The sequence below is a fragment of the Lepisma saccharinum genome, chromosome 25, assembly GCF_977018435.1.
Source record: "Lepisma saccharinum chromosome 25, izLepSacc3.1, whole genome shotgun sequence".
NCBI lineage: Eukaryota > Metazoa > Arthropoda > Insecta > Zygentoma > Lepismatidae > Lepisma > Lepisma saccharinum.
Window position 1 is genome coordinate 27,259,419 of NC_139253.1, and position 21,646 is coordinate 27,281,064.

Genomic DNA, 21,646 nt, shown 5'->3' on the forward strand with positions numbered 1-21,646 from the left:
TAATATCTGCCAATATGACATTAACTCTATTTAATGTATCGTTAAATAAATTAACACTCTCTTCGATTACCATAGGAAGATTGCAATATCATTACTAAGTCGCTACTTATGAACTGGAATTACGAACTAAAATTCATAAGATCACACTGATAGGAAATATGTTTTGGACGCGCCATTAAAAGTAAATCTTAAACCGTTTCTTCTTTTGTATTTGTGACCTTAAACCATATATGCGCACGAAATTCAAGGCATACAAAAAAATAAAATGCTGAATAATATACAGTTGAAAAACGAATTTAAAGAAAGTCAAAGCTTATAAATCCATAGGACGAGAGCAAGTACGTATCTGGTTAGAATTCCGATTGAAGTGTTCCTGCATCTATCTATATCCACTGTTAGTATAGGTGCTCTCAGAAAGGAACGATGAAATGTTCGAAACAAGGAATAGTTGAATAAAAAGAAAGGTAAAGTGCTCCCCTGTGCTTAGCACCACGCCATGAAGGCGTATAGGGGGTGTGGGGGTAACGCCCCACACTTTCTTGATCCGGTCATGAGTGGGGGTGATGTCATCAGCATCACGCCCCTGACCGCCTTTACCCCCCAGGGTTTCCCCCGGGTACCCATGTTATGCAACGCTGGGTGGGAGCCGGGGCCGCTTCCAAAGTTAGAAAAGTTCCCGGATTTGAAGCGGTTATGAATAGGAAGAATACAACAGAAGTTTATTGCTGAAAAACGGAATCTGAGATGTTTCTGAATGAAAGTGTTCTATCGGAGAGCATTACAAGATGTCACCAACTAATGCCATTCACATTTTCACGGATTGAAGTGTAAAAATATCTCAAGAGCTAACGTCACTCCTATTTTCAGAAAATGAAGGATTGACAACCTTGCGAATTGTGAAACTTACAAGTATCAAGAGCCAAGAAGCTCTTCTAGAATCCACATGATCATTGAACCAAATAAAATCTTCATCGTTCATTCTCAAGAAAACGATTAAAATTTCATAGAGCGTGAGCGAATGTGATTGTGTGTATTGCATAACTCCTGCTGTTCCCAAGGTACCTAAATAACCGCCGTCACTCTCTACTACATCCAGATCTACCAGTGATGGAACTTTGTGTATATTATATACATATACGACAATGTTGACACTCTGGGAAGGTTACTGCTTCCGCATCGCCCCGCACGGTACAAAATTTCTCCGCTTGATGTTTTGCCCCCATCGCAACCCCTTACACTTCAAAGCAATGTTATCTAAAGGTACTCTCTTTCATCCTCTACCTCTCACCCGGTATTACGGGGGGATGCAACTTACAACATTAACCTCATTGACTTTCCTCCTACGCCTTTGCTTTTACCATAACCCCTGCCTCATTTTACTCCCCCTTTTACCTCGCATTCAGGTCTCTCCGGCTCGTTGACTTCATCATGATACATTTTGATGGTTGGGAAAAGGCCTTAAGCGGGTGACGTTTTAACCAGCATGTGAGGCATGCTCAAAGCCTCCCCTATTAGCACTTGTGTCCCCGTATCGCACGAACGAGGAATTAAAGTTTGAAATGCATATAGCCTACAGTCTACAACAATATGGAAGAAATATGATACGCCGTAAACAAAAGGCGACTTCGAAATTACTAGCAAGAAAATATCTCCATTCACTTCTGCTCCATTACTTTGCACGTACCAGTTTCTGGAAAGAAGCAAATTTACATTTCTAAAACAAACAACTTAGTTTGATTGTGAATCAACAGTTTTCAGCAAGAAAACATGTACCAAATATTTCAAAAACTAAATATGCTGACCAAGGCAGAGTGTATTCTATTTTAAAACATAAACTAAACGTTACGTTTCAGCCTTCTAGCAAGGTCTTCTTCATACTCTGCACCAAATACAAAACAGGAAGATATATACGCGTATATATATATATATATATATATACACAGGCGATATCACCTGACAGGCGATTTTGATAAACATTCCCTTTCATCTGGAACGTGGTTGGACTGCTTATCTCATGCTCTATTCTATTATCCTTTCTTTCTTCATTACTCTTCCTTCTTCTCTCCTCCTTCACCCTTGTCCTTTCCACTCTTTCTAACACCATCTTCCATTATTTGTTTATCTTCAGTCCCCCATACCAGTTCATTGTGTCTTCTTCACCTTTCGCCCCTAATTCCTTGTCCTCCTTCCATTTCCTCACTAGTACTCTCTTCTCCCTTCCTATCTGCTTAGCTTCATCCCACTCTATGTCATGTCCTGTTTCTCTGGTGTGCCTAAATATCGCATTTCTCTCTCTCTTAAGTCATACATCTTCCCTATGTTCTTTCAACCTGTCTTTCATCCTCTTTTTGTTTCTACTATGTGCACACACTGACATTCTTTACACTTCACTTCGTAGATAATTCGTTCCTCTTCCTCTTCTCTATTTTCCTTTTTCTTGTTTGCATTCTTCCCTGTTCTTAAGATGTCTGGAGGGGAGTTATTTTTGTGTATATATATCTTCCTGTTTTGTACCTTACTTCACTTGTAATTGGTACAGAGTCTGTAGAAGACCTTGCTAGAAGGTTGAAACGTAACTTTTAATTCATGTTTGAAAATAAAATAAATCCTGCCTTGGCCAGCATATTTAGTTTTCGGTTATCATGGAAACAAGGCTTAATTGTGTTACCTAATATTTCACCTTCAGTCGTCACACACACAATCGTCCCTCACACGCACCACAGTGAGAAAGCATGTGCTACGAACGTTCTCAATTAATATGTGTAGCGATATTAAACAATGTGATGCTCACATCTGCGGGTTAGAACTGCCTGGATATTTTGAGAAAGAAAATACAGTAAATCCCGTTTTCATAGAAACATTTTATAGCTATATCCCGTACTGCTATTTTTGTTACCATGACAACGTCAATGTTGCCAAGCACATAAACGTTATACGGCTTATAGATAGCAAACAAACGCTATTGAAAATTGTGCATCAATATAAACATGCACATTTGAAGCTTAAAATGCACAGGAATTATATATTTACAACCAAAATAATATTTGATTGATTGATTGGAATGATTTAAGTCCACTTTATGCACAGTAAGGCTAATCGGGATGGACCTACAGTTTAAAGTGACATCCGAACCACTGTGTGCCTCCCTCGGGTATCGAACTCGGGACACCTTGATTACAAAGTGACGACGCTAGCACTGCGCAATCGGGGAGGCCCACAACCAAAATAATAAAACAATAACTTGTGCTGTAATACAGGACGTCACAAGTAATATAGTTTAAAGAATGTTAACAGGCCTCACGATAGCATATTCGGTCAGCCATCGCCTGGTAAGTCGCAGGTTTAGATCGCACTTTCAATTACACGTGAAGTATAGATTAACTGAATGTGCATATTTGTTTAATCAAAAACCGCCCTACCTGCATTGCACCTTGTACTGCAGCTACCCCGAACAAATTATATTTTATTGCCATTAGTGCAAAAATTAAATATTTATACTTCCACTATCTTACTTAAAGAAACACCGCCGCATGGAGTTCATCTTCAAATAGTTAAGGGAAGGTATTTTTTTCTTTATATATATATATATATATATATATATATATATAAAAAATAAGTAGCATGAGCCGCCACTGCTTATAAGGCACCTGTAGTAAGGCCAAGACGAAGACGGAATGAATGTGAAGCCACTGTATGCAATATTCTAATCGGGACTGGATCTACAATTTTATGTGGGATCCGACCCACCATGTGCCTCTGCTAGCATCGAATGCAATGACATTGCTGAAATGGACCTGAAGGAAATTAATCAGGGCGGTCACGAGCGTATTGATCGAGTACAGATTAGGGATTGTTGCTGCAGCAATGAACCTTCGGGTTTAGGAATGCCAGAGGGTGAGTTAAAATTGTACGAGTAATGTATAACTTCCAAAGAAAGATAATTCTGAGAATTTTTGCCCAAAATCTGAGTTCTTCTCTTAAGCGTACACTCTCTACAAGACACTCTGCTGTGAATCAAATTCATCCTACAGGGTGAGTCAAAAGTCCCTGACCACCTCTTATAAAATTAAAGGGAGTGTAGATTTCAGAAATTGGTCATGGTAGTAATATGTTAGGCCTGGGGGGAAACATTTTGGTGTATGTCATGACAACGTCCGCCATCTTGGTGACCGCCATCTTGGATCCAACTTCATTTCTTTAAATGGGAAGGGGGCATGTAGGGTATAGTTTTGGGCTAGAATTTCACCAAAAATTCAGTGGCGAAGTCAGATTTATGAAAACTTTAATGATAACGAAGTTTTGATCGTATCTCTCATGAGAAATCTTGAAAATTCACCTTTTATAATTCGAAATACTTTCCCCAATTTAACTCCCCCGGCAAATACCTTCGGATCAAGAGTGCATTAAATCTAAAGTTTGATCCAGGAAGGCGAACCGTTACACGTAGATGAAAGACCCTCCATACAAAGCGTATCACGTGACATCTGTCGAGAGTTTTAAGCATCCTTGTACGTAGACGTGGACCCTTAATTGCTCGTTCGAGAATTAGTTTGAATTTTACACAACGGCTGCTTCGTTCATCAGCCTACGGAAAGAGCCAGCCAGCATATTGTCAAAGTGGAATCAAGAGGGAACTATTTCGTCCTTGCCTCACAAAGTCACTGCAACAGAATTCTCAACTTTTCTGATTTTCAAAGGTTCTGAGAGCGAATTAACAACAATTCCACACATGAGCTGTAAATTACATTCGACATTTTCGAATCTTGAAACCGAAACTCACGCCGGTGAATTTCAGATCTAAGCAAATATGTTGTTTTGAGATGGTTTAAGGAGGGTTTTATATTTTTATTTCCGGAGGAAATGCTTACTTCTTAGACGGTGATATCAACTACTCCTTCAAAATATTAGTGATCCAGATAATTTTCTATACTATTGTTAATTTTGCAAACGTTTTGAGACCCATATGCATTTGAAATTGTATAAGAATAATTTTATTCATGTCTCTTCATTAACGTTAAATCTACCACTGAGAGCGCGACAATGAGAGAGAGAGAGAGAGAGAGAGAGAGAGAGAGAGAGAGAGAGAGAGAGAGAAAGGTGAGTCAGAGATAGAGTGAATGAATGAGTTAGTCAGAGATAGAGTGAGTGAGTCAGAGAGAGAGAGTGAGTGAGTCAGAGAGACAGGGGGTGAGAGAGTGAGTCAGAGAGAGAGGGAGAGAAAGATTGAGAGAGAGTCAGACTGAGTGAGTGAGTGTGTCAGAGAAACAGGGGGTTGTGAGTGAGTCATAGAGATGGGGAGAGAGATAGAGAGAGAGAGAGAGAGAGAGAGAGAGAGAGAGTGAGCAAGCAAGCGGTCGAGTGAGCGAGCGAGTCAGAGAGAATTGAGCGAGTGAGTAACAGAGTCAGTAGTACAGAGCGAGTAGGAAAAGAGAAGGATCGTGTATGTAGGTCCTGCACCAGCAGGAATTGGAAAATATCTCCATATTTTGTATGCCAGTTTCAAAATTGGATTATGATTATTGAAACGTGTTATGAACTAAAAAAGAAACATTAGCTCAAATACGTTATTTGTCATAATTAACGAATAAAGTGCATTATATTTGGTAAAGTCGTGATTATTTGCACAAAGATGGGAAATTTTGGGGCTCAAACTGAATGGTACTTTAATGCGTATGCATATACACACAGACTACTCTTAAATAGTCAATGGTGCTGTCTTACTAGAAATACTAAATGGATAAAATATGACTATTGGGAGAAAATAAAAAATAAAAATGGGAGGAAAATCAGAGATCTAGTAGTTGTGTTTGACACTAAACTAACATTTCATTCGCACGTTGTTGACCGCCATAAATGGGCACATCACCTGTTATGATGAATCACTTAAAATAAGCAGATACAATAAAAAAAAAGAAAATACTCAAGTTACTTTTGAGTTCTCTTCGGAGCGATAAAGTATAAAGAATTTATTTCTGTAGACAGCTAAACCTTGTTCTTCATATGTACACAGCCACAAAATGACTTCGGACCTCATAACAAAAGCACAAAAAATTACATCTTTATCACAGGCAAGAGGCTAAGTCCCGAATCATTGGCTTGTTGATAAAAGCCAGAGACTTGGTAGAATTAATTGTTCTATCAACAAGTCAATGATTCAGGACTTAGCCTCTGGCCTGTGATAAAGATATAATTTTCGGTGCTTTTGTTATGAGGTCAGAAGTAATTTTGCGGCGGCGGGTGGACTATAAGAATGATTGTTAAGTATCTAAAAAGGGTGGCAATAAATTCTGCAACGAATGCTGGTATTGTTTTCCGATTACAGGTGAGTTGTGGCTCTCGTGAAATATGATAAATTCTTTGTGAAGTTGAGGCAAGTGGTGGCTGAGTTCAATAGGAGACATCCAGAGAGGTCAGAAAGCCACAGTGCAGTTGGAAAATTGCTAAAAGTAATTTGCAGTTAACGGTAAGCAGCCTTGTGGCTGATCACCACATGTTGAAACGTTTGAAGAGATGTTGAAACTGGTGGCATACATACATGAAGGGTACTTTTTGCATTAAGGAAATGTGCTGTTCGGCAGTTCTAAGGACACCTTGTATTCAAGTTGCTGCATGGTTTCAATGTAAAGTTTACAAGGCGTAAGACATAGCCTTACATAATGAAATAATAATGTATATCGTAGTACAACATGCAAGTCAATTACAAAAGAGGATTAGGATACAGTACCCCTCGTTATCTCTTAAAATTCGCCTGATAAAATCTGGCTTCGCAGATAGCGTAATGACTAATGCTGTCGCCTTGTAAACACGTGGCCGATTTCCATGGGGAGCAGAGTGTAGTAGTTAGGAACTCCCCTATTAAACTGTAGGTCCTGTCCTGAATACACTACATACGACCAAGGTAAACTTACAACCAAAATAGCGTTCTCCTTTAGGGGTACGAGAAATGCTGTCAATCCAATATACATATATATATATCCAAGGGTCCCGGGTTCGAATCCCGGTCGGGCTTGGTTGTTTGTGAATGTCCATTCATCAATTTCATCATTTCATCACTCATCCCCATCTTCGCAAATTAGCCAAGAGGCACAAAACGCGAAGTAAAATAAACTAAATCAAATCAAATCAAATATATATATATATATATATATATATATATATATATATATATATATATATATATATATATATATATATATATATATATATATATATAGCATTCCCTGACATTCGCTACGAGACTCGGTGGTGAGCGGCCCGGCATCAGGGTTTGTCTTTCCCGGTGAACGGGTCCGCGACAGTCGCTTATATTAAACCTCGTAAAAAGGTTTAGAGTAACAGGGTCAGATCTGAAAAATGGGGAAATAAAGTATACAAAGACAATTCGCACACCATCCGTGAGTTAAAAGAGAGTATTGTACGAAAAATCAGGAGAATTACAGTAGACGAAATTGCACGTGTAAATGCCAATTTCCTTCGGAGATGCCAGGAATGTGTTGCAGCAGAGGGACATCATTTTCAACACCTTCTGTAGTCAAGGTTAGTAGACAATATGAAAACTGTAATTTTAATAGCCGACTCTAGCGACTCTCGATGACCCGTTCACCGGGAAAGACAAGCGCTGATGCCGGGCAGCTTGTCGCCGAATCTCGTAGCGAATGTCAGGGAATGCTCTGTATATATAAATATATGGTATCATGCACACGCAATTAATGTATTTTTATTATATAATTAGTGTTTTTCGAGTTAACAATCTTAAAGTTTGAGTAATCTCGGAAGCCTAGTATGATTTCACTTCTCGGCTTGCCTAAGTTTTATTTCGTATTTCCAATTAGTATGAATCTAGTCCCCAACATTACACTATTGCATTACAATTGTGACATTCTGTTCAGCACTTTAAGAGAAGACCTTTCTTTGCATGAACATGTGATAAGCAATGCATTTTTGATGCTACGCCCTCCCTTGCCCGGGAAAACAAATGCAACCACTACCTAGATAGAGGCGGCAAAATCTCCCTCGGACAAGCGAAATAGCGTTACGGTCCAGGTTAAGTTCGTGTGTAGGAACCGGTGACCGACAGTGCATAGTGATAAGCCATATCGAATAAACACAAAGACATATGCAGTTTCAGATTACCACCTCTTTACCTGTAGCCGGGAAGCGGCTAGCTGCCTACCTGAAAATCACGGGTAGCGACATGCATACGAAAATGATATAGCCCAAAATTAACATGAAAATAAAAAGTATATTCTATTCATAACCAACAAAAATGGAATCATTACAGGTCCCCACACTTGCACTCTCACATTCTCTCTCAGATTCAATCCTCATGGGGTCATCGACACAAGAAATTATACATGACATGTACAGGTTTTATGGCGACAAGCCCTAATTATTGCATTCTCAATTAATTTTATCTTACTTTTTGTCTAATCAGGTCATTTGTGATTTTTTGCTCCAGTGCTACTTAAATCCTAGCCAGCCCTTACTTAAGTTCACCTGTTGTTTTTAAAAAGAAACTAGTCGGCGCGGTGACAATACATTACTTGACCAGTATAAACAAAGGCGTCTCAACGGCAATTACATTCACGTGGGCGGACGCTTTCCTTTTACAAGACCTCACGTGGTTCCAAACATAACAAATAACCTCCGTTGAGCGACGCAAACATATACTCTCTAGCAGGCGGGACTTAAACACTTCGCCGCGACGAGCAATTCACATTACCAGGCAAATACTTTTACTAAATGATCACACATGCGGCCTGACATAGCTAGCATTGACACATAAAAATGAACAAACCTCAAGTAGATTATGCAATTAAGCGGGCGGCGCTTTACTCTAATAGTACGCACTTTAAACAAATACAAAGGAGCACAAACAACAATGAATTTAAGATCATAAAAAATATCACAAGGAATAAGAAAAATTGACCTGAGACGAATAGATTACAAATGACAAGCGCGACGGGAGTTTGATATAAAATTTCGAGTTGAGTGGGCGTTTTCAAAATGTCGACGAATTTCAAGGGCGTTCTCTAAATCAATCGGGCCGTCACGTGCTGACAATCACACAGGCGAATACTTTACCAACTCTCAGCTTCCGAGGTGCATCCTGGCGTCTTTATGGGCGATTGAAAACACATAGTATCCACGCGAAAGGTTTCTTTGGTCGCGACGATGAAGATGCGAAAAGGATTCAAACACCTAGTTCCCCGGCTCCTCTTCCTCTCGGGATCGGTGGATCTCCGTGGTATGGCGCGGTTCGGACGTCGCATCTGAGCGGTCGTTGTTGGCGTCGTCGGCGTCGTCGGCGTCGTCGGGGCGTCAACATCTCTCTCTACGTCTCTCTGTCGCGGCTGGTAGGCGTCGTCGGGGCGTCAGGGCGTCAACATCTCTCTCTACGTCTCTCTGTCGCGGCTGGTAGGCGTCGTCGGCATCGTCGGGGCGTCAACGTGGCGGATGGTAGGCGTCGTCGGCATATCAAAAGGGCGGCGTTCGGCGTTCTCTCTCTCTCCATGGCGGCGGATAGGCATCATCGGCGTAGTTTCTTCTGACATCTGGCGAATCGACGTAACGCCCTCATCTCTCTTCTTCTAGCCCGCCATAGTTTCCGGTGTTCCTCGTTTCTCAAAAATTATAAATGGCGTAAGGTAGTCACGGAAACACGGTTTCGCTTCAACTTCCCCCAGCGGTTGAGGTAGGCGCACTCGTGTAGACTTACTGCCTATCACACACACTGGTGTTCGCACAACACAACAAAGTCCACTGTACACGAAAGGTAGCGCCAAGGTGCTCTCGTTCCAAGAATCGCGGCAAAACTGTATATGGAGAGTTAGCACGGAGCTGCTCTCACTACAAGGATCGCGGTAAGACTGTGTATCGAAAAACCATGTCCTTCGTTTTATTTGGATTTTGAAAAAGGACGCTAGGCGCACGTTGGAGCGACGCTTCCGAAGAGGTTATTCCACCTTGCTCTATTGTCTCCCAACTAGGACGGACCGTGTCCGGAGTTTACTCAGACGGATTAAGCTTCCGCCTGGCTGTCGCCCATAGCTCAATTGCAATCGCTGTCCACAAACTGATCAATTAGAACCGATTTGATCTGGCGTCCGTAATTGTCGCTTGATCGTGACGAAACTCCACACATCCGTCCTTGCACACATGCCGCTGCGCTGGTATATGTTTCACATGAATCTGACCGTTGGAAACCGAGATATTTAAATGTTTGTCATTACGGTCGAATTTCCTAAGCTTTAGACGCATAGCGTGACCCTTCAGGTGCTCACCCTTAACACAAGCGAATGTCTCGTTCCTCCCGTCGGCTTGGCAAAAATCAAATATGTAATCTTACAAATTAAAACTCTCAACGCTTTGAATCAACACGTCTTTTTACCGCTACATACATGAATAATAATGATAATAATAATAATGACGGTAAATCTGACTGTCACAACCTCACCCCTCTCCTTCTTCCAAGGATTTCGTAAGCGTGAAAAATTCGCTCTACACAGGGACAGAAATTTTTTTGTTTACAAATCCTTGAACACTCTGTATATAAAATAGACCAACAAATACATGAACACCCTGTATATAAAAATTGACAAGCAAATACATGAACACCCTGTATATAAAAATTGACAAGCAAATACATGAACACCCTGTATATAAAAATTTACTCTGAGCGGCACGGACACTGTGACCTTCCAGATACATAACATATATAATAACACCCTGAATATAAACATAACATGAAGAGTATGTACACAAAACAAGAACAAGAAGTGAGCATTTACGCGTCAGCTTGCACTCTTACGTCGCTCTTACTCTCGTACAGTGCTGTCCACTCTCTGCGCTTCTCATCGGAACAGTTCCACCTCTTGCAGTTCTCTATATGCTGGGGTGCTATGGTCTTCCCAGACGTGCAGTCCACTAACTCCAGAATATTGGCGGCGAGCTTGCTCTTGCAGAAGTACGGACCATCATACATGAAAAAGAGCTTCTTGATTTTCCCTTCAATTTGAGAGCTAAGTCCGTGATTTTTTACGAATGCGAGGTCTCCAGTTCGAATCTCGGCGCCGTCTCTTGCCTGCCTTTCATTGGCCTTCCTCCTGGTTTCTCTCGTCCGTTCGACGGCCATCAGGATCTTTTGTTTGACAGTTGGGTCGCGGTTGTCCTCCCTCAATCCAAAGTGACGAATTACGTCTCTCCGAGGTGTGCTGCCGAATTGTAGCTCTGCTGGTGTGAACCCAAGTGTGTCGGATTCTGTGTTGTTTAGGAGGAGTACAATCGAGGTGACGTGCTTGCTCCATTCCTGATGCTGTTTATGGCAAAATAATCTCAAGAGGCGGTTCATTTCACAGTGCATGCGTTCGACCTTGTTTGCCTGCGGCCTGTAGCTCGGGGTCCATATGGGCTTCACTGCGTATGCTTCCAAAGTGTCTCTCCAGAGGTTACTTGTGAACTGAGCTCCGCGGTCCGTGAGAATGTAGCGCGGAGTTCCGAGGTGTACAAAGTAATTTTCCGTAAGCTTACGGAGCAACACTCTCGTCGCGGTTGACCTGACTGGATATGCAACTAGGAAACGACTGCATCCATCCATAACTGTGAATAGATACTTCATGCCGTCCTTGCTTTTCGGGAGTGGTCCCACGCAGTCTGCGAACAACACTTCCCGCGGTTTCTCTGCCACAAACGATGTTGGGTTTTTTGCTGCTCTGACGCGGTTAGGCTTAGTTTGCATACAGATGACGCAATCGCGCACCCATTTCTTAGCGTCTTTCCGCATCCCTTTCCAATAATAGGTACTCTCGAGGTATCTCCACATTTTCCTCCCCCCGAAGTGACCTGATTTGTCATGCGCTTCCTCCAAGATTTTCTTTCTCGCTTCAGCTGGCACACATACCCTCAGGCGCTCCGGGTTGTGGACATCCGTCTTGCACAGGCTCCCGTTCACTACGACAAAATGCTCTTTCACGCGTCGCTGGCGACGTGGATCCGCGGGTTGCTGGTCTTCCAGGATACTGAAGTACTGTGCGAGCTCGGCATCTTCGTGTTGCATTTCTATAAACCGCCCGCGGCTGAAGGTGGTCAGGTACAGGGAATCGAACTGCATCAAATTTACGTGCACTTTGGTTAATCCTTTCCCCCCAACGTATCTTGACAGGGCATCAGGCACAACATTCTCTCGCCCTTTCACATACTCCACCTCGAACGAGTAGCGCTGAAGGCGATTGCTCCACCTCGTTAGTCTCCCACTCCAGTTTTTCGCGCGGTGCAGCCATTGGAGATTCCGGTGGTCAGTTCTCACTACAAAGTGGCCTCCGGCCAGATAAACATGAAAGGTTTCGATGGCCCACACCACGGCCAGGCACTCGAGTTCTCCGACGGTGTAATTTCTCTCTGCCCCCCGCAGGGAACGACTGGCGTACTGAATCACACGTTTCTCCCCCTCCTTTTCTTGATACAGTACTGCGCCCACGGCCGTGATTGAAGCGTCGCACTGGACATAAAAAACGTCAGAAAAATCAGCGTGGTAAAGGCGAAGCTGTTCACAGACGGCGTCCTTCAGTTTATCTAGGGCTCCTTGGTGTTGATCTGTCCATTTCCATGCCTTTCCTTGTTTCAGCAGTTCAAATAGGGGTGACGCAAGTTCGCTGAAGTTCTGTATGAAGCGCCGGTGCCACGTAAATATCCCTAGAAGGCGCTGGACTCCTTTCCTTGTTGTCGGGGGCTCGAGCTTCCTTATTGTTTCAAACTTCACCGGGTCCTGCCTTACGCCTTGAGCGTCGATGATGTGGCCCAAAAATTGCACTTCCGGTTGAAAGAAAGCCGATTTTTCGAGTTTAATCGTCATTCCCGCATCTCGTAATTTAGCGAGGATCAGGTTTAGATGTTCGAAATGTTCCTCTACGTTTCTCGAGAAGCACAAGATGTCATCTACATACCACAGACAGAAATCTTTCACTTCGTCTCCGAGCACTTCCGCCATGGCGTTCGTGAAAGCTTGCACGCCGTTAGAGATTCCGAACGGAACGACGGTAAACTCGTATAAGTTATCCTCGAATCCGAAGGCTGTATAAGGCATGCTCTGTTCGCACAAGGGGACCTGCCAGAATCCAGATAACATATCGATTTTTGAGAACACGTGCTTGCCATGGAACAGTTGTAGGGTGTCTTGTAGTTTTAAGGTTCTGACGCGTTCCAGCTTACACCTCGTATTTAGCGCGCGAAAATCTCCGCAAATTCTGAGGCTATTGTCAAATTTCTTCACCACGAGAAGAGGATTCAAATGTACTGAGCGTGATTTCCTTATTACGCCCCACTCCAGCATCTGCTGCAGCTGCCGACGCACTTCCGGTCGATGTGTAAACGCTATCGGGTAAGGCTTACTGACAACTGGACTTTCTCCCTCGACACGGATTTCATGCGTATACTTCCGGCACTTTCCTGGTCTTTCATCAAGAATGACGGCATTATCCCTCAAAAGATTGGCGAAAACTTGCTTTTGACTCGCCGAGAGATTCTCACATGAAGCAACTGCGGCGTGCAATCTTTCCTGTACTCCTTTGTCGCGGTCGACCTCTGAACATAAAGCGACGACGGGCTGGAACTCGCCCTCTTCTCCTGCGCATGACCTCCAGAATTCGACGTTAAACTCTTCGTCGCGATTATTCAATGTTACAAAGTGTCGACCGATGTTAAGCACAGACGCATACCGGCTCAGGAAATCCATTCCTAGCAGCAGGTCCACGGACAATGACTGGACCACCAGAACCTCAACCTCAACGTGATGTTCATCCAGCGTTGCCTGCAGAATGGTGTGACCGAGAGGCCTCTCTCTCGCTTTGCCCGTGAAATCGATGAGTCTAAAGTCTCGTACGTGCCGAAGTTGTGGCCTGCGCACTCCCTTTGTCACGCGCCGCCAAGTTGCCTCCGAGCATAAGCTTGCCTCACTTCCCGTGTCTAGGAGCCCCATCACAATTTCATCGCCCACTCGCAGTTGTACATGTGGCGATTTCGAAGGCCAGCGGTCCTCGTGACTTTCCTCGGCTTCTTCGTCGGCGTGGATCTCCTCGTCCAGCCAAGCGGCACGAATCCTGATCGGCGTGGTCTTTGTTACATCCGGGTGGTTCGGCTCAAGCGAAGGTGGATCAGGTGTAGTCTGCCCCGCATCCGAGCCCTGACGCGAGACTTTTATTAGTTTCCCGGATGCTGGTATCCCGACGGTCCTGGCCTGGGCGAACCGCGTCTGGAATTCGGCCTGGTCTCTTCTCTCGCTGGGCTCCGTTGCGTCCTCGCTCCACGGCGTCCTGCATCTCCCCGATCTGACTCCGGGCTGACCGACCTGCTATCCGCGTGGCGCTGATAAAAGCCATCCCGGACTTGGCCGTTCTGAAAAAAGCCGTCGTTTCTCCTTGGTGACGCACGAGTCGGACCTCCACGCCGTCTCCTGCCTCTGAACGGGCGTCTTCGTTGCGGTGAAGGTGAATCTTGCAGCTGGCGGTTCCTTTCAGCCCCTGGAGCGTGGTGCTGTCCTCTCCATCCCTGCTGGACTAGATGAACGCGCGGGTCTTTATTCCGATGCGACGAATCATCTTCCGGTCGGCGCCGCTTGCTGAACTTCTCACCTCTGTTTTTTTGCCTCTCCTCCTCGCACTGAAACAGATTTTCCAGTGTGAGGGACATCGCGTCGGCGTCAAACACACATGCTCCATTGAGGTGACGACGAATCTCGTGTGGGAAATGGTACACCAGAGCGGCTATTATCTCCGCCGTGGTCATTTGGGGTTGCAGAGACTTGAACTCATTGTAACGTTTCCAAAAGTACTGGGCATACGTGAGTCCTCCGCCCCTGTCGTATCGTTCGTTTCGCACCTGCATCAGCATCCTCTCGACCTGCAGGGGACGTTGAAAATAAGTGAGAAACGCTTCTTTGAACTCCTCATATGAATTGAAGTTCCCCTCGTTCCTGTCCATCCAGTTCTTGGCCCGGTCCTGCATTAAACCTTTCAGAATCAGAAGCCTATCCTCGTCTGTCAGACCTAACTCACGGGAGGTAGAATTAAATTCCTCGAGGTACGTGGAAGGAAGAATTCTGTCAGCACCCGAAAATTTTTTGAAGTGCTTCCGGTATTCGGGCGGAAACAGAGCTCTCCTGGCGGACGATGGGTGAAAGTGTAAATTTCCCTCCCCCTGCTCGCGGCGCGGACTCAACCGTGGTGACGCAGCGTCTTCTCTTCGAAGGGGGCGGGGCGTTCCTGGAGCTCGCTGGTCGCTTTCCCCGTTCGAACAAGTGGCGACGTCGGCTGCCGGTGGTGACGTCAATCTGGGCTCCCGCGACGATTGTGAAGTGCCGCTGCTAGTCACGCTCAGTTGACGCACTTTCATCTCGAGGTCCTCAATTCGTTCGGAGTTTCCTTCGGCTCGACCTGAAATTTCTCTCACTTGTCGCCCCAGGGCGTCTATGCCACGGTCACATGTCGCTTCCAGCTGCACGCATTGTCGGGCCATCTGCTGCATACCTTCCTCTTGGTCGCGCACGCTCTGAGACAGTGTTGCCATCTGGTTTTCTTGCCGGTTGACCCGCGCGTTGGTATCGGCGATCTTGGCTTCGACACGGGATTCGCATTCCTGTACCCGAGTGACGAGTTCTTGCGTTATCACCTCACCGGAAGTACGGATGGTCTCCTGGAGGCGGTCTTCCGTCACTTGCATCTGGGTGCTGATGGCCTCTATCTTTCTTTGGGTGGCTTCCATCCCGCTTCGCGTGGCTTCCATCTTTGATTCTAGCGAGGCTTCGATTCCGCTTCGCGTAGCCTCCATCTTGGATTCTAGCGAGGCTTCGATCCGCAGTAGCATCTCGATGATCTGTTGGGAGTTGGTACCACTGAGGCTAGCTGCTTCGTTAACCCGTTCTGCTTCTTCCAGAGATACCTGTTGCGCGCTGGTCTCATTGGCTTGCCCCCCGCTGTTCGGTAGACTGGTTTCTTCACGCGGACTTAACGGGACATCGCACCGGGAACAAACCTGCCTAGCTGTGCCGACGTTTTGGCTTTCTGGGAACTCCTCGCTGCAGACATCGCAAATCACCCTTACGTCACTCATGTTTAAGTTCTCGATGCGGCGGTTGCGCAATTTCATGAAATCAAATATTCAACCCTCGGTCGATTCTCAATGCTCGCTGACAAGCGTAAACGTGAGCGCTCACAATATATATAAAAAATATATTTATACAATTCACAAACGAAAAAGATAAGGGCGGTCGATTCCCCTTTTGCCAGAACTCAACTTAACGCCTAATGCCATATGCCAAACAAAAATTTTAAAATGCCTAACGCCTTAAGTAGCTGCCCTACTACCTTGACAAAAGTAAACGCCTAATGTCTCAATTACCACCTCACGTCAAAATAAAACAATAAAATCTCACAATGAAACACAGTTACATGACACCAAAATACGCCTGACGTAGCCCTTACAAAAACGACATATGCACCTGCACTGAGGGTGCTTTCGATTTAAAATATACCGGTCCCTGTGTTCGCGGCGCCAAAAATGTATATGCACCTGCACTGATGATGCTTTCGATTTAAAAAAAAAAACCGGTCCCCTGTTCGCGGCGCCAAAAATGTATATGCACCTGCACTGAGGGTGCTTTCGATTAAAACAAACCGGTCCCTGTTCGGGCGCCAAAAATGTATGCTACGCCCTCCCTTGCCCGGGAAAACAAATGCAACCACTACCTAGATAGAGGCGGCAAAATCTCCCTCGGACAAGCGAAATAGCGTTACGGTCCAGGTTAAGTTCGTGTGTAGGAACCGGTGACCGACAGTGCATAGTGATAAGCCATATCGAATAAACACAAAGACATATGCAGTTTCAGATTACCACCTCTTTACCTGTAGCCGGGAAGCGGCTAGCTGCCTACCTGAAAATCACGGGTAGCGACATGCATACGAAAATGATATAGCCCAAAATTAACATGAAAATAAAAAGTATATTCTATTCATAACCAACAAAAATGGAATCATTACAGGTCCCCACACTTGCACTCTCACATTCTCTCTCAGATTCAATCCTCATGGGGTCATCGACACAAGAAATTATACATGACATGTACAGGTTTTATGGCGACAAGCCCTAATTATTGCATTCTCAATTAATTTTATCTTACTTTTTGTCTAATCAGGTCATTTGTGATTTTTTGCTCCAGTGCTACTTAAATCCTAGCCAGCCCTTACTTAAGTTCACCTGTTGTTTTTAAAAAGAAACTAGTCGGCGCGGTGACAATACATTACTTGACCAGTATAAACAAAGGCGTCTCAACGGCAATTACATTCACGTGGGCGGACGCTTTCCTTTTACAAGACCTCACGTGGTTCCAAACATAACAAATAACCTCCGTTGAGCGACGCAAACATATACTCTCTAGCAGGCGGGACTTAAACACTTCGCCGCGACGAGCAATTCACATTACCAGGCAAATACTTTTACTAAATGATCACACATGCGGCCTGACATAGCTAGCATTGACACATAAAAATGAACAAACCTCAAGTAGATTATGCAATTAAGCGGGCGGCGCTTTACTCTAATAGTACGCACTTTAAACAAATACAAAGGAGCACAAACAACAATGAATTTAAGATCATAAAAAATATCACAAGGAATAAGAAAAATTGACCTGAGACGAATAGATTACAAATGACAAGCGCGACGGGAGTTTGATATAAAATTTCGAGTTGAGTGGGCGTTTTCAAAATGTCGACGAATTTCAAGGGCGTTCTCTAAATCAATCGGGCCGTCACGTGCTGACAATCACACAGGCGAATACTTTACCAACTCTCAGCTTCCGAGGTGCATCCTGGCGTCTTTATGGGCGATTGAAAACACATAGTATCCACGCGAAAGGTTTCTTTGGTCGCGACGATGAAGATGCGAAAAGGATTCAAACACCTAGTTCCCCGGCTCCTCTTCCTCTCGGGATCGGTGGATCTCCGTGGTATGGCGCGGTTCGGACGTCGCATCTGAGCGGTCGTTGTTGGCGTCGTCGGCGTCGTCGGCGTCGTCGGGGCGTCAACATCTCTCTCTACGTCTCTCTGTCGCGGCTGGTAGGCGTCGTCGGGGCGTCAGGGCGTCAACATCTCTCTCTACGTCTCTCTGTCGCGGCTGGTAGGCGTCGTCGGCATCGTCGGGGCGTCAACGTGGCGGATGGTAGGCGTCGTCGGCATATCAAAAGGGCGGCGTTCGGCGTTCTCTCTCTCTCCATGGCGGCGGATAGGCATCATCGGCGTAGTTTCTTCTGACATCTGGCGAATCGACGTAACGCCCTCATCTCTCTTCTTCTAGCCCGCCATAGTTTCCGGTGTTCCTCGTTTCTCAAAAATTATAAATGGCGTAAGGTAGTCACGGAAACACGGTTTCGCTTCAACTTCCCCCAGCGGTTGAGGTAGGCGCACTCGTGTAGACTTACTGCCTATCACACACACTGGTGTTCGCACAACACAACAAAGTCCACTGTACACGAAAGGTAGCGCCAAGGTGCTCTCGTTCCAAGAATCGCGGCAAAACTGTATATGGAGAGTTAGCACGGAGCTGCTCTCACTACAAGGATCGCGGTAAGACTGTGTATCGAAAAACCATGTCCTTCGTTTTATTTGGATTTTGAAAAAGGACGCTAGGCGCACGTTGGAGCGACGCTTCCGAAGAGGTTATTCCACCTTGCTCTATTGTCTCCCAACTAGGACGGACCGTGTCCGGAGTTTACTCAGACGGATTAAGCTTCCGCCTGGCTGTCGCCCATAGCTCAATTGCAATCGCTGTCCACAAACTGATCAATTAGAACCGATTTGATCTGGCGTCCGTAATTGTCGCTTGATCGTGACGAAACTCCACACATCCGTCCTTGCACACATGCCGCTGCGCTGGTATATGTTTCACATGAATCTGACCGTTGGAAACCGAGATATTTAAATGTTTGTCATTACGGTCGAATTTCCTAAGCTTTAGACGCATAGCGTGACCCTTCAGGTGCTCACCCTTAACACAAGCAAATGTCTCGTTCCTCCCGTCGGCTTGGCAAAAATCAAATATGTAATCTTACAAATTAAAACTCTCAACGCTTTGAATCAACACGTCTTTTTACCGCTACATACATGAATAATAATGATAATAATAATAATGACGGTAAATCTGACTGTCACATTGAATCGAGTCCAACACCCTGCCTTTACATATAGCCACTACTGGTGCATGGTTCAGGGGAGTGAGTGTGGTATCATTCTTTATGATCCAGAGTTCCAGGATGATGTCATGTATGAGAAGACTGTAAAATATAGAACTGAAAAATTAACTAAAAAATAGAGGCCATGAACGCCTTATGGGCATATACCCTTACAAAAATTTTTGGACAAGCTACTTACTACCCAGCGTGTAGTAACAAGTAGGCAACGGTCGGCTTTGCCCAACAAATAATGAAGAGAATAAGGATTATGCATTAATCGCAAGGAATAAAAGAAACGTTAATTAAGATCATTAAATTCTCTTTCAGATAGGTGTCCACGTTTTCAAAATATTCACAAAAACAAATATTGTTCACGTCGGTCTGCCACAAAAATAAATCTTTCTCCGGAAGCCGATTAAAGCAATCCTTTATATACATACTCTGCACTGCCACGAACAAAATCGAATTAATTTGAAAGTTCAGTTGCAATTCTGCTTAACGAGCCCAGGCCCGTAGCCAGAATTGATCTCCAGGGGGGGGGGGCTCACGGGTTATCAGGGGGGGCTCACGGGTTATCAGGGGGGGCTCACGGGTTATCAGGGGGGGGCTTTGTAAATGAAGTCCATTTTTCAAAAGTTCAACAATGTTAAATGAAGGTAAATTAGGTGTGTGGGGGAAGGGGGTCATAAAGTTTAGAAATATCACACAAATACTACATTTTTCTAAGTCATTTAAAATATCACTTGAAGTGTTAATTGGCTGTTACTGAAATCATCCCTTACCACACATTCCATACTACGTTTGATGAAACAGATATTTATATTACACAGAAAAAGATGGACAATATTCAATCATAGGGTCTACTGTACATTCCACTCCCTGGCCGAAACAATAAAACTCCCCTTTGTTCCCAAAACTTGGGAGCTGTTAACCTTTTACGCAGATGGGTAGGGAATTTGCATAATGACATCAAAGTCACAGATTTCTGTATAACTGGGAGGTTGCAACAGGGGCAACGAAAGTACAGATAAAGAAGTTCCCCTGTGAAGGAACTTTCTAAAGTCTAGAGAAGAGAATCTCCTAAATACTTGCCGCTACTTAAGACTTCTTCTTATAAATAAGATGAACAAATTTAATAGTTGCTGTTCATGCTCCCTGAATTTAACCTTCATCTAAGTTGTGAGGAAAATAATATCTACTGTCTGCAAACAAATATCACAAAATAGTTTTACCCAATGTCAAGGGGGCTGACCTCAGTGCCAGGGTGGGCTGACCGTAGTTCCAGGGGGGGCTCAGCCCCTCCTGGCCCCTGCCTGGCTACGGGCCTGAACGGGCCTGAACGAGCCTCGATTTATTTTATTACCACTCTTTGGTGGCGAGAACGAACAATATTTTACCATTGCCGAAGTTGCCACACGTGCCTTCCATAAAATTTAAATGTTGAACTCGAGCGCTGCTGCCACCTGTAGGCAGGAGCTTGTATTGATCACGTCGAGTGTGTTGCGCGATACTCACTAGGTGGCAGCAGGGATACTGACTAAAGCGCCGCGTCGTGGCACACACAGGAAGTTTTACGAAAGAATGGAAGAAATATATTTAGCATAGCTATTCATTAAAGGTTTTTCTCGAATATTCGTGCAATAATAAAAGTTATTATTGAATTGTCAATCACTGTTGTCGAATTATGAAAGTATGTATTTAGATTAACCAATTAGACAAATGTAAACACTGATATTGTGTGGAAAAATCAAAATATGTCTTTGTATGAGTCATCGGGTTGCAATTCACAGTCCATTTTGTTTACAACAAAAGTCAATATAATAATTGTAATTACGAATAGTGTGATGGAAAAAGGAGTGTGTGTGTTTCATACAATACTTAGTGTACTTCATAGGCGGCGAAAAGGTCCGGACTGTAATAACGATAATAATAATTGTACAATATATTATGAATATAACCTGTTTAGTCTCACTCTAAACGCTGACGCTAACGATTACATAACCATTTAAAACTCGTTATTATGTGTGTTAACATGAGTATTATAAACGGATCCCGCGTATTTTCTTTATTTTTATTGCTGGAAAGTCATTAGAAATTATGAATGACACGTGATTATAGATGATTATGATCATCGAACATGAACTATCATTATCTTTTCATGAAGAAATCCGAATCACGCGCATAGCTCTTACATTCATTAAAAATTCGCATAGGAAACTGAAAATTATAATTCGTTCACATATCTCGACGCAGATTCTTCCTAGATCAGAACAGAGCTTCAATACAAACATACCTGAAATAAAGATGGAATCACATACTTACCTTAACGTCCGCACCGCCTGCTCATCTGGGATATACAAATTGAGATATTTCTTGCATTACTGGAGCAATCGCTAGGTCACAGCAACAATCACATTCAAGATGCTATTG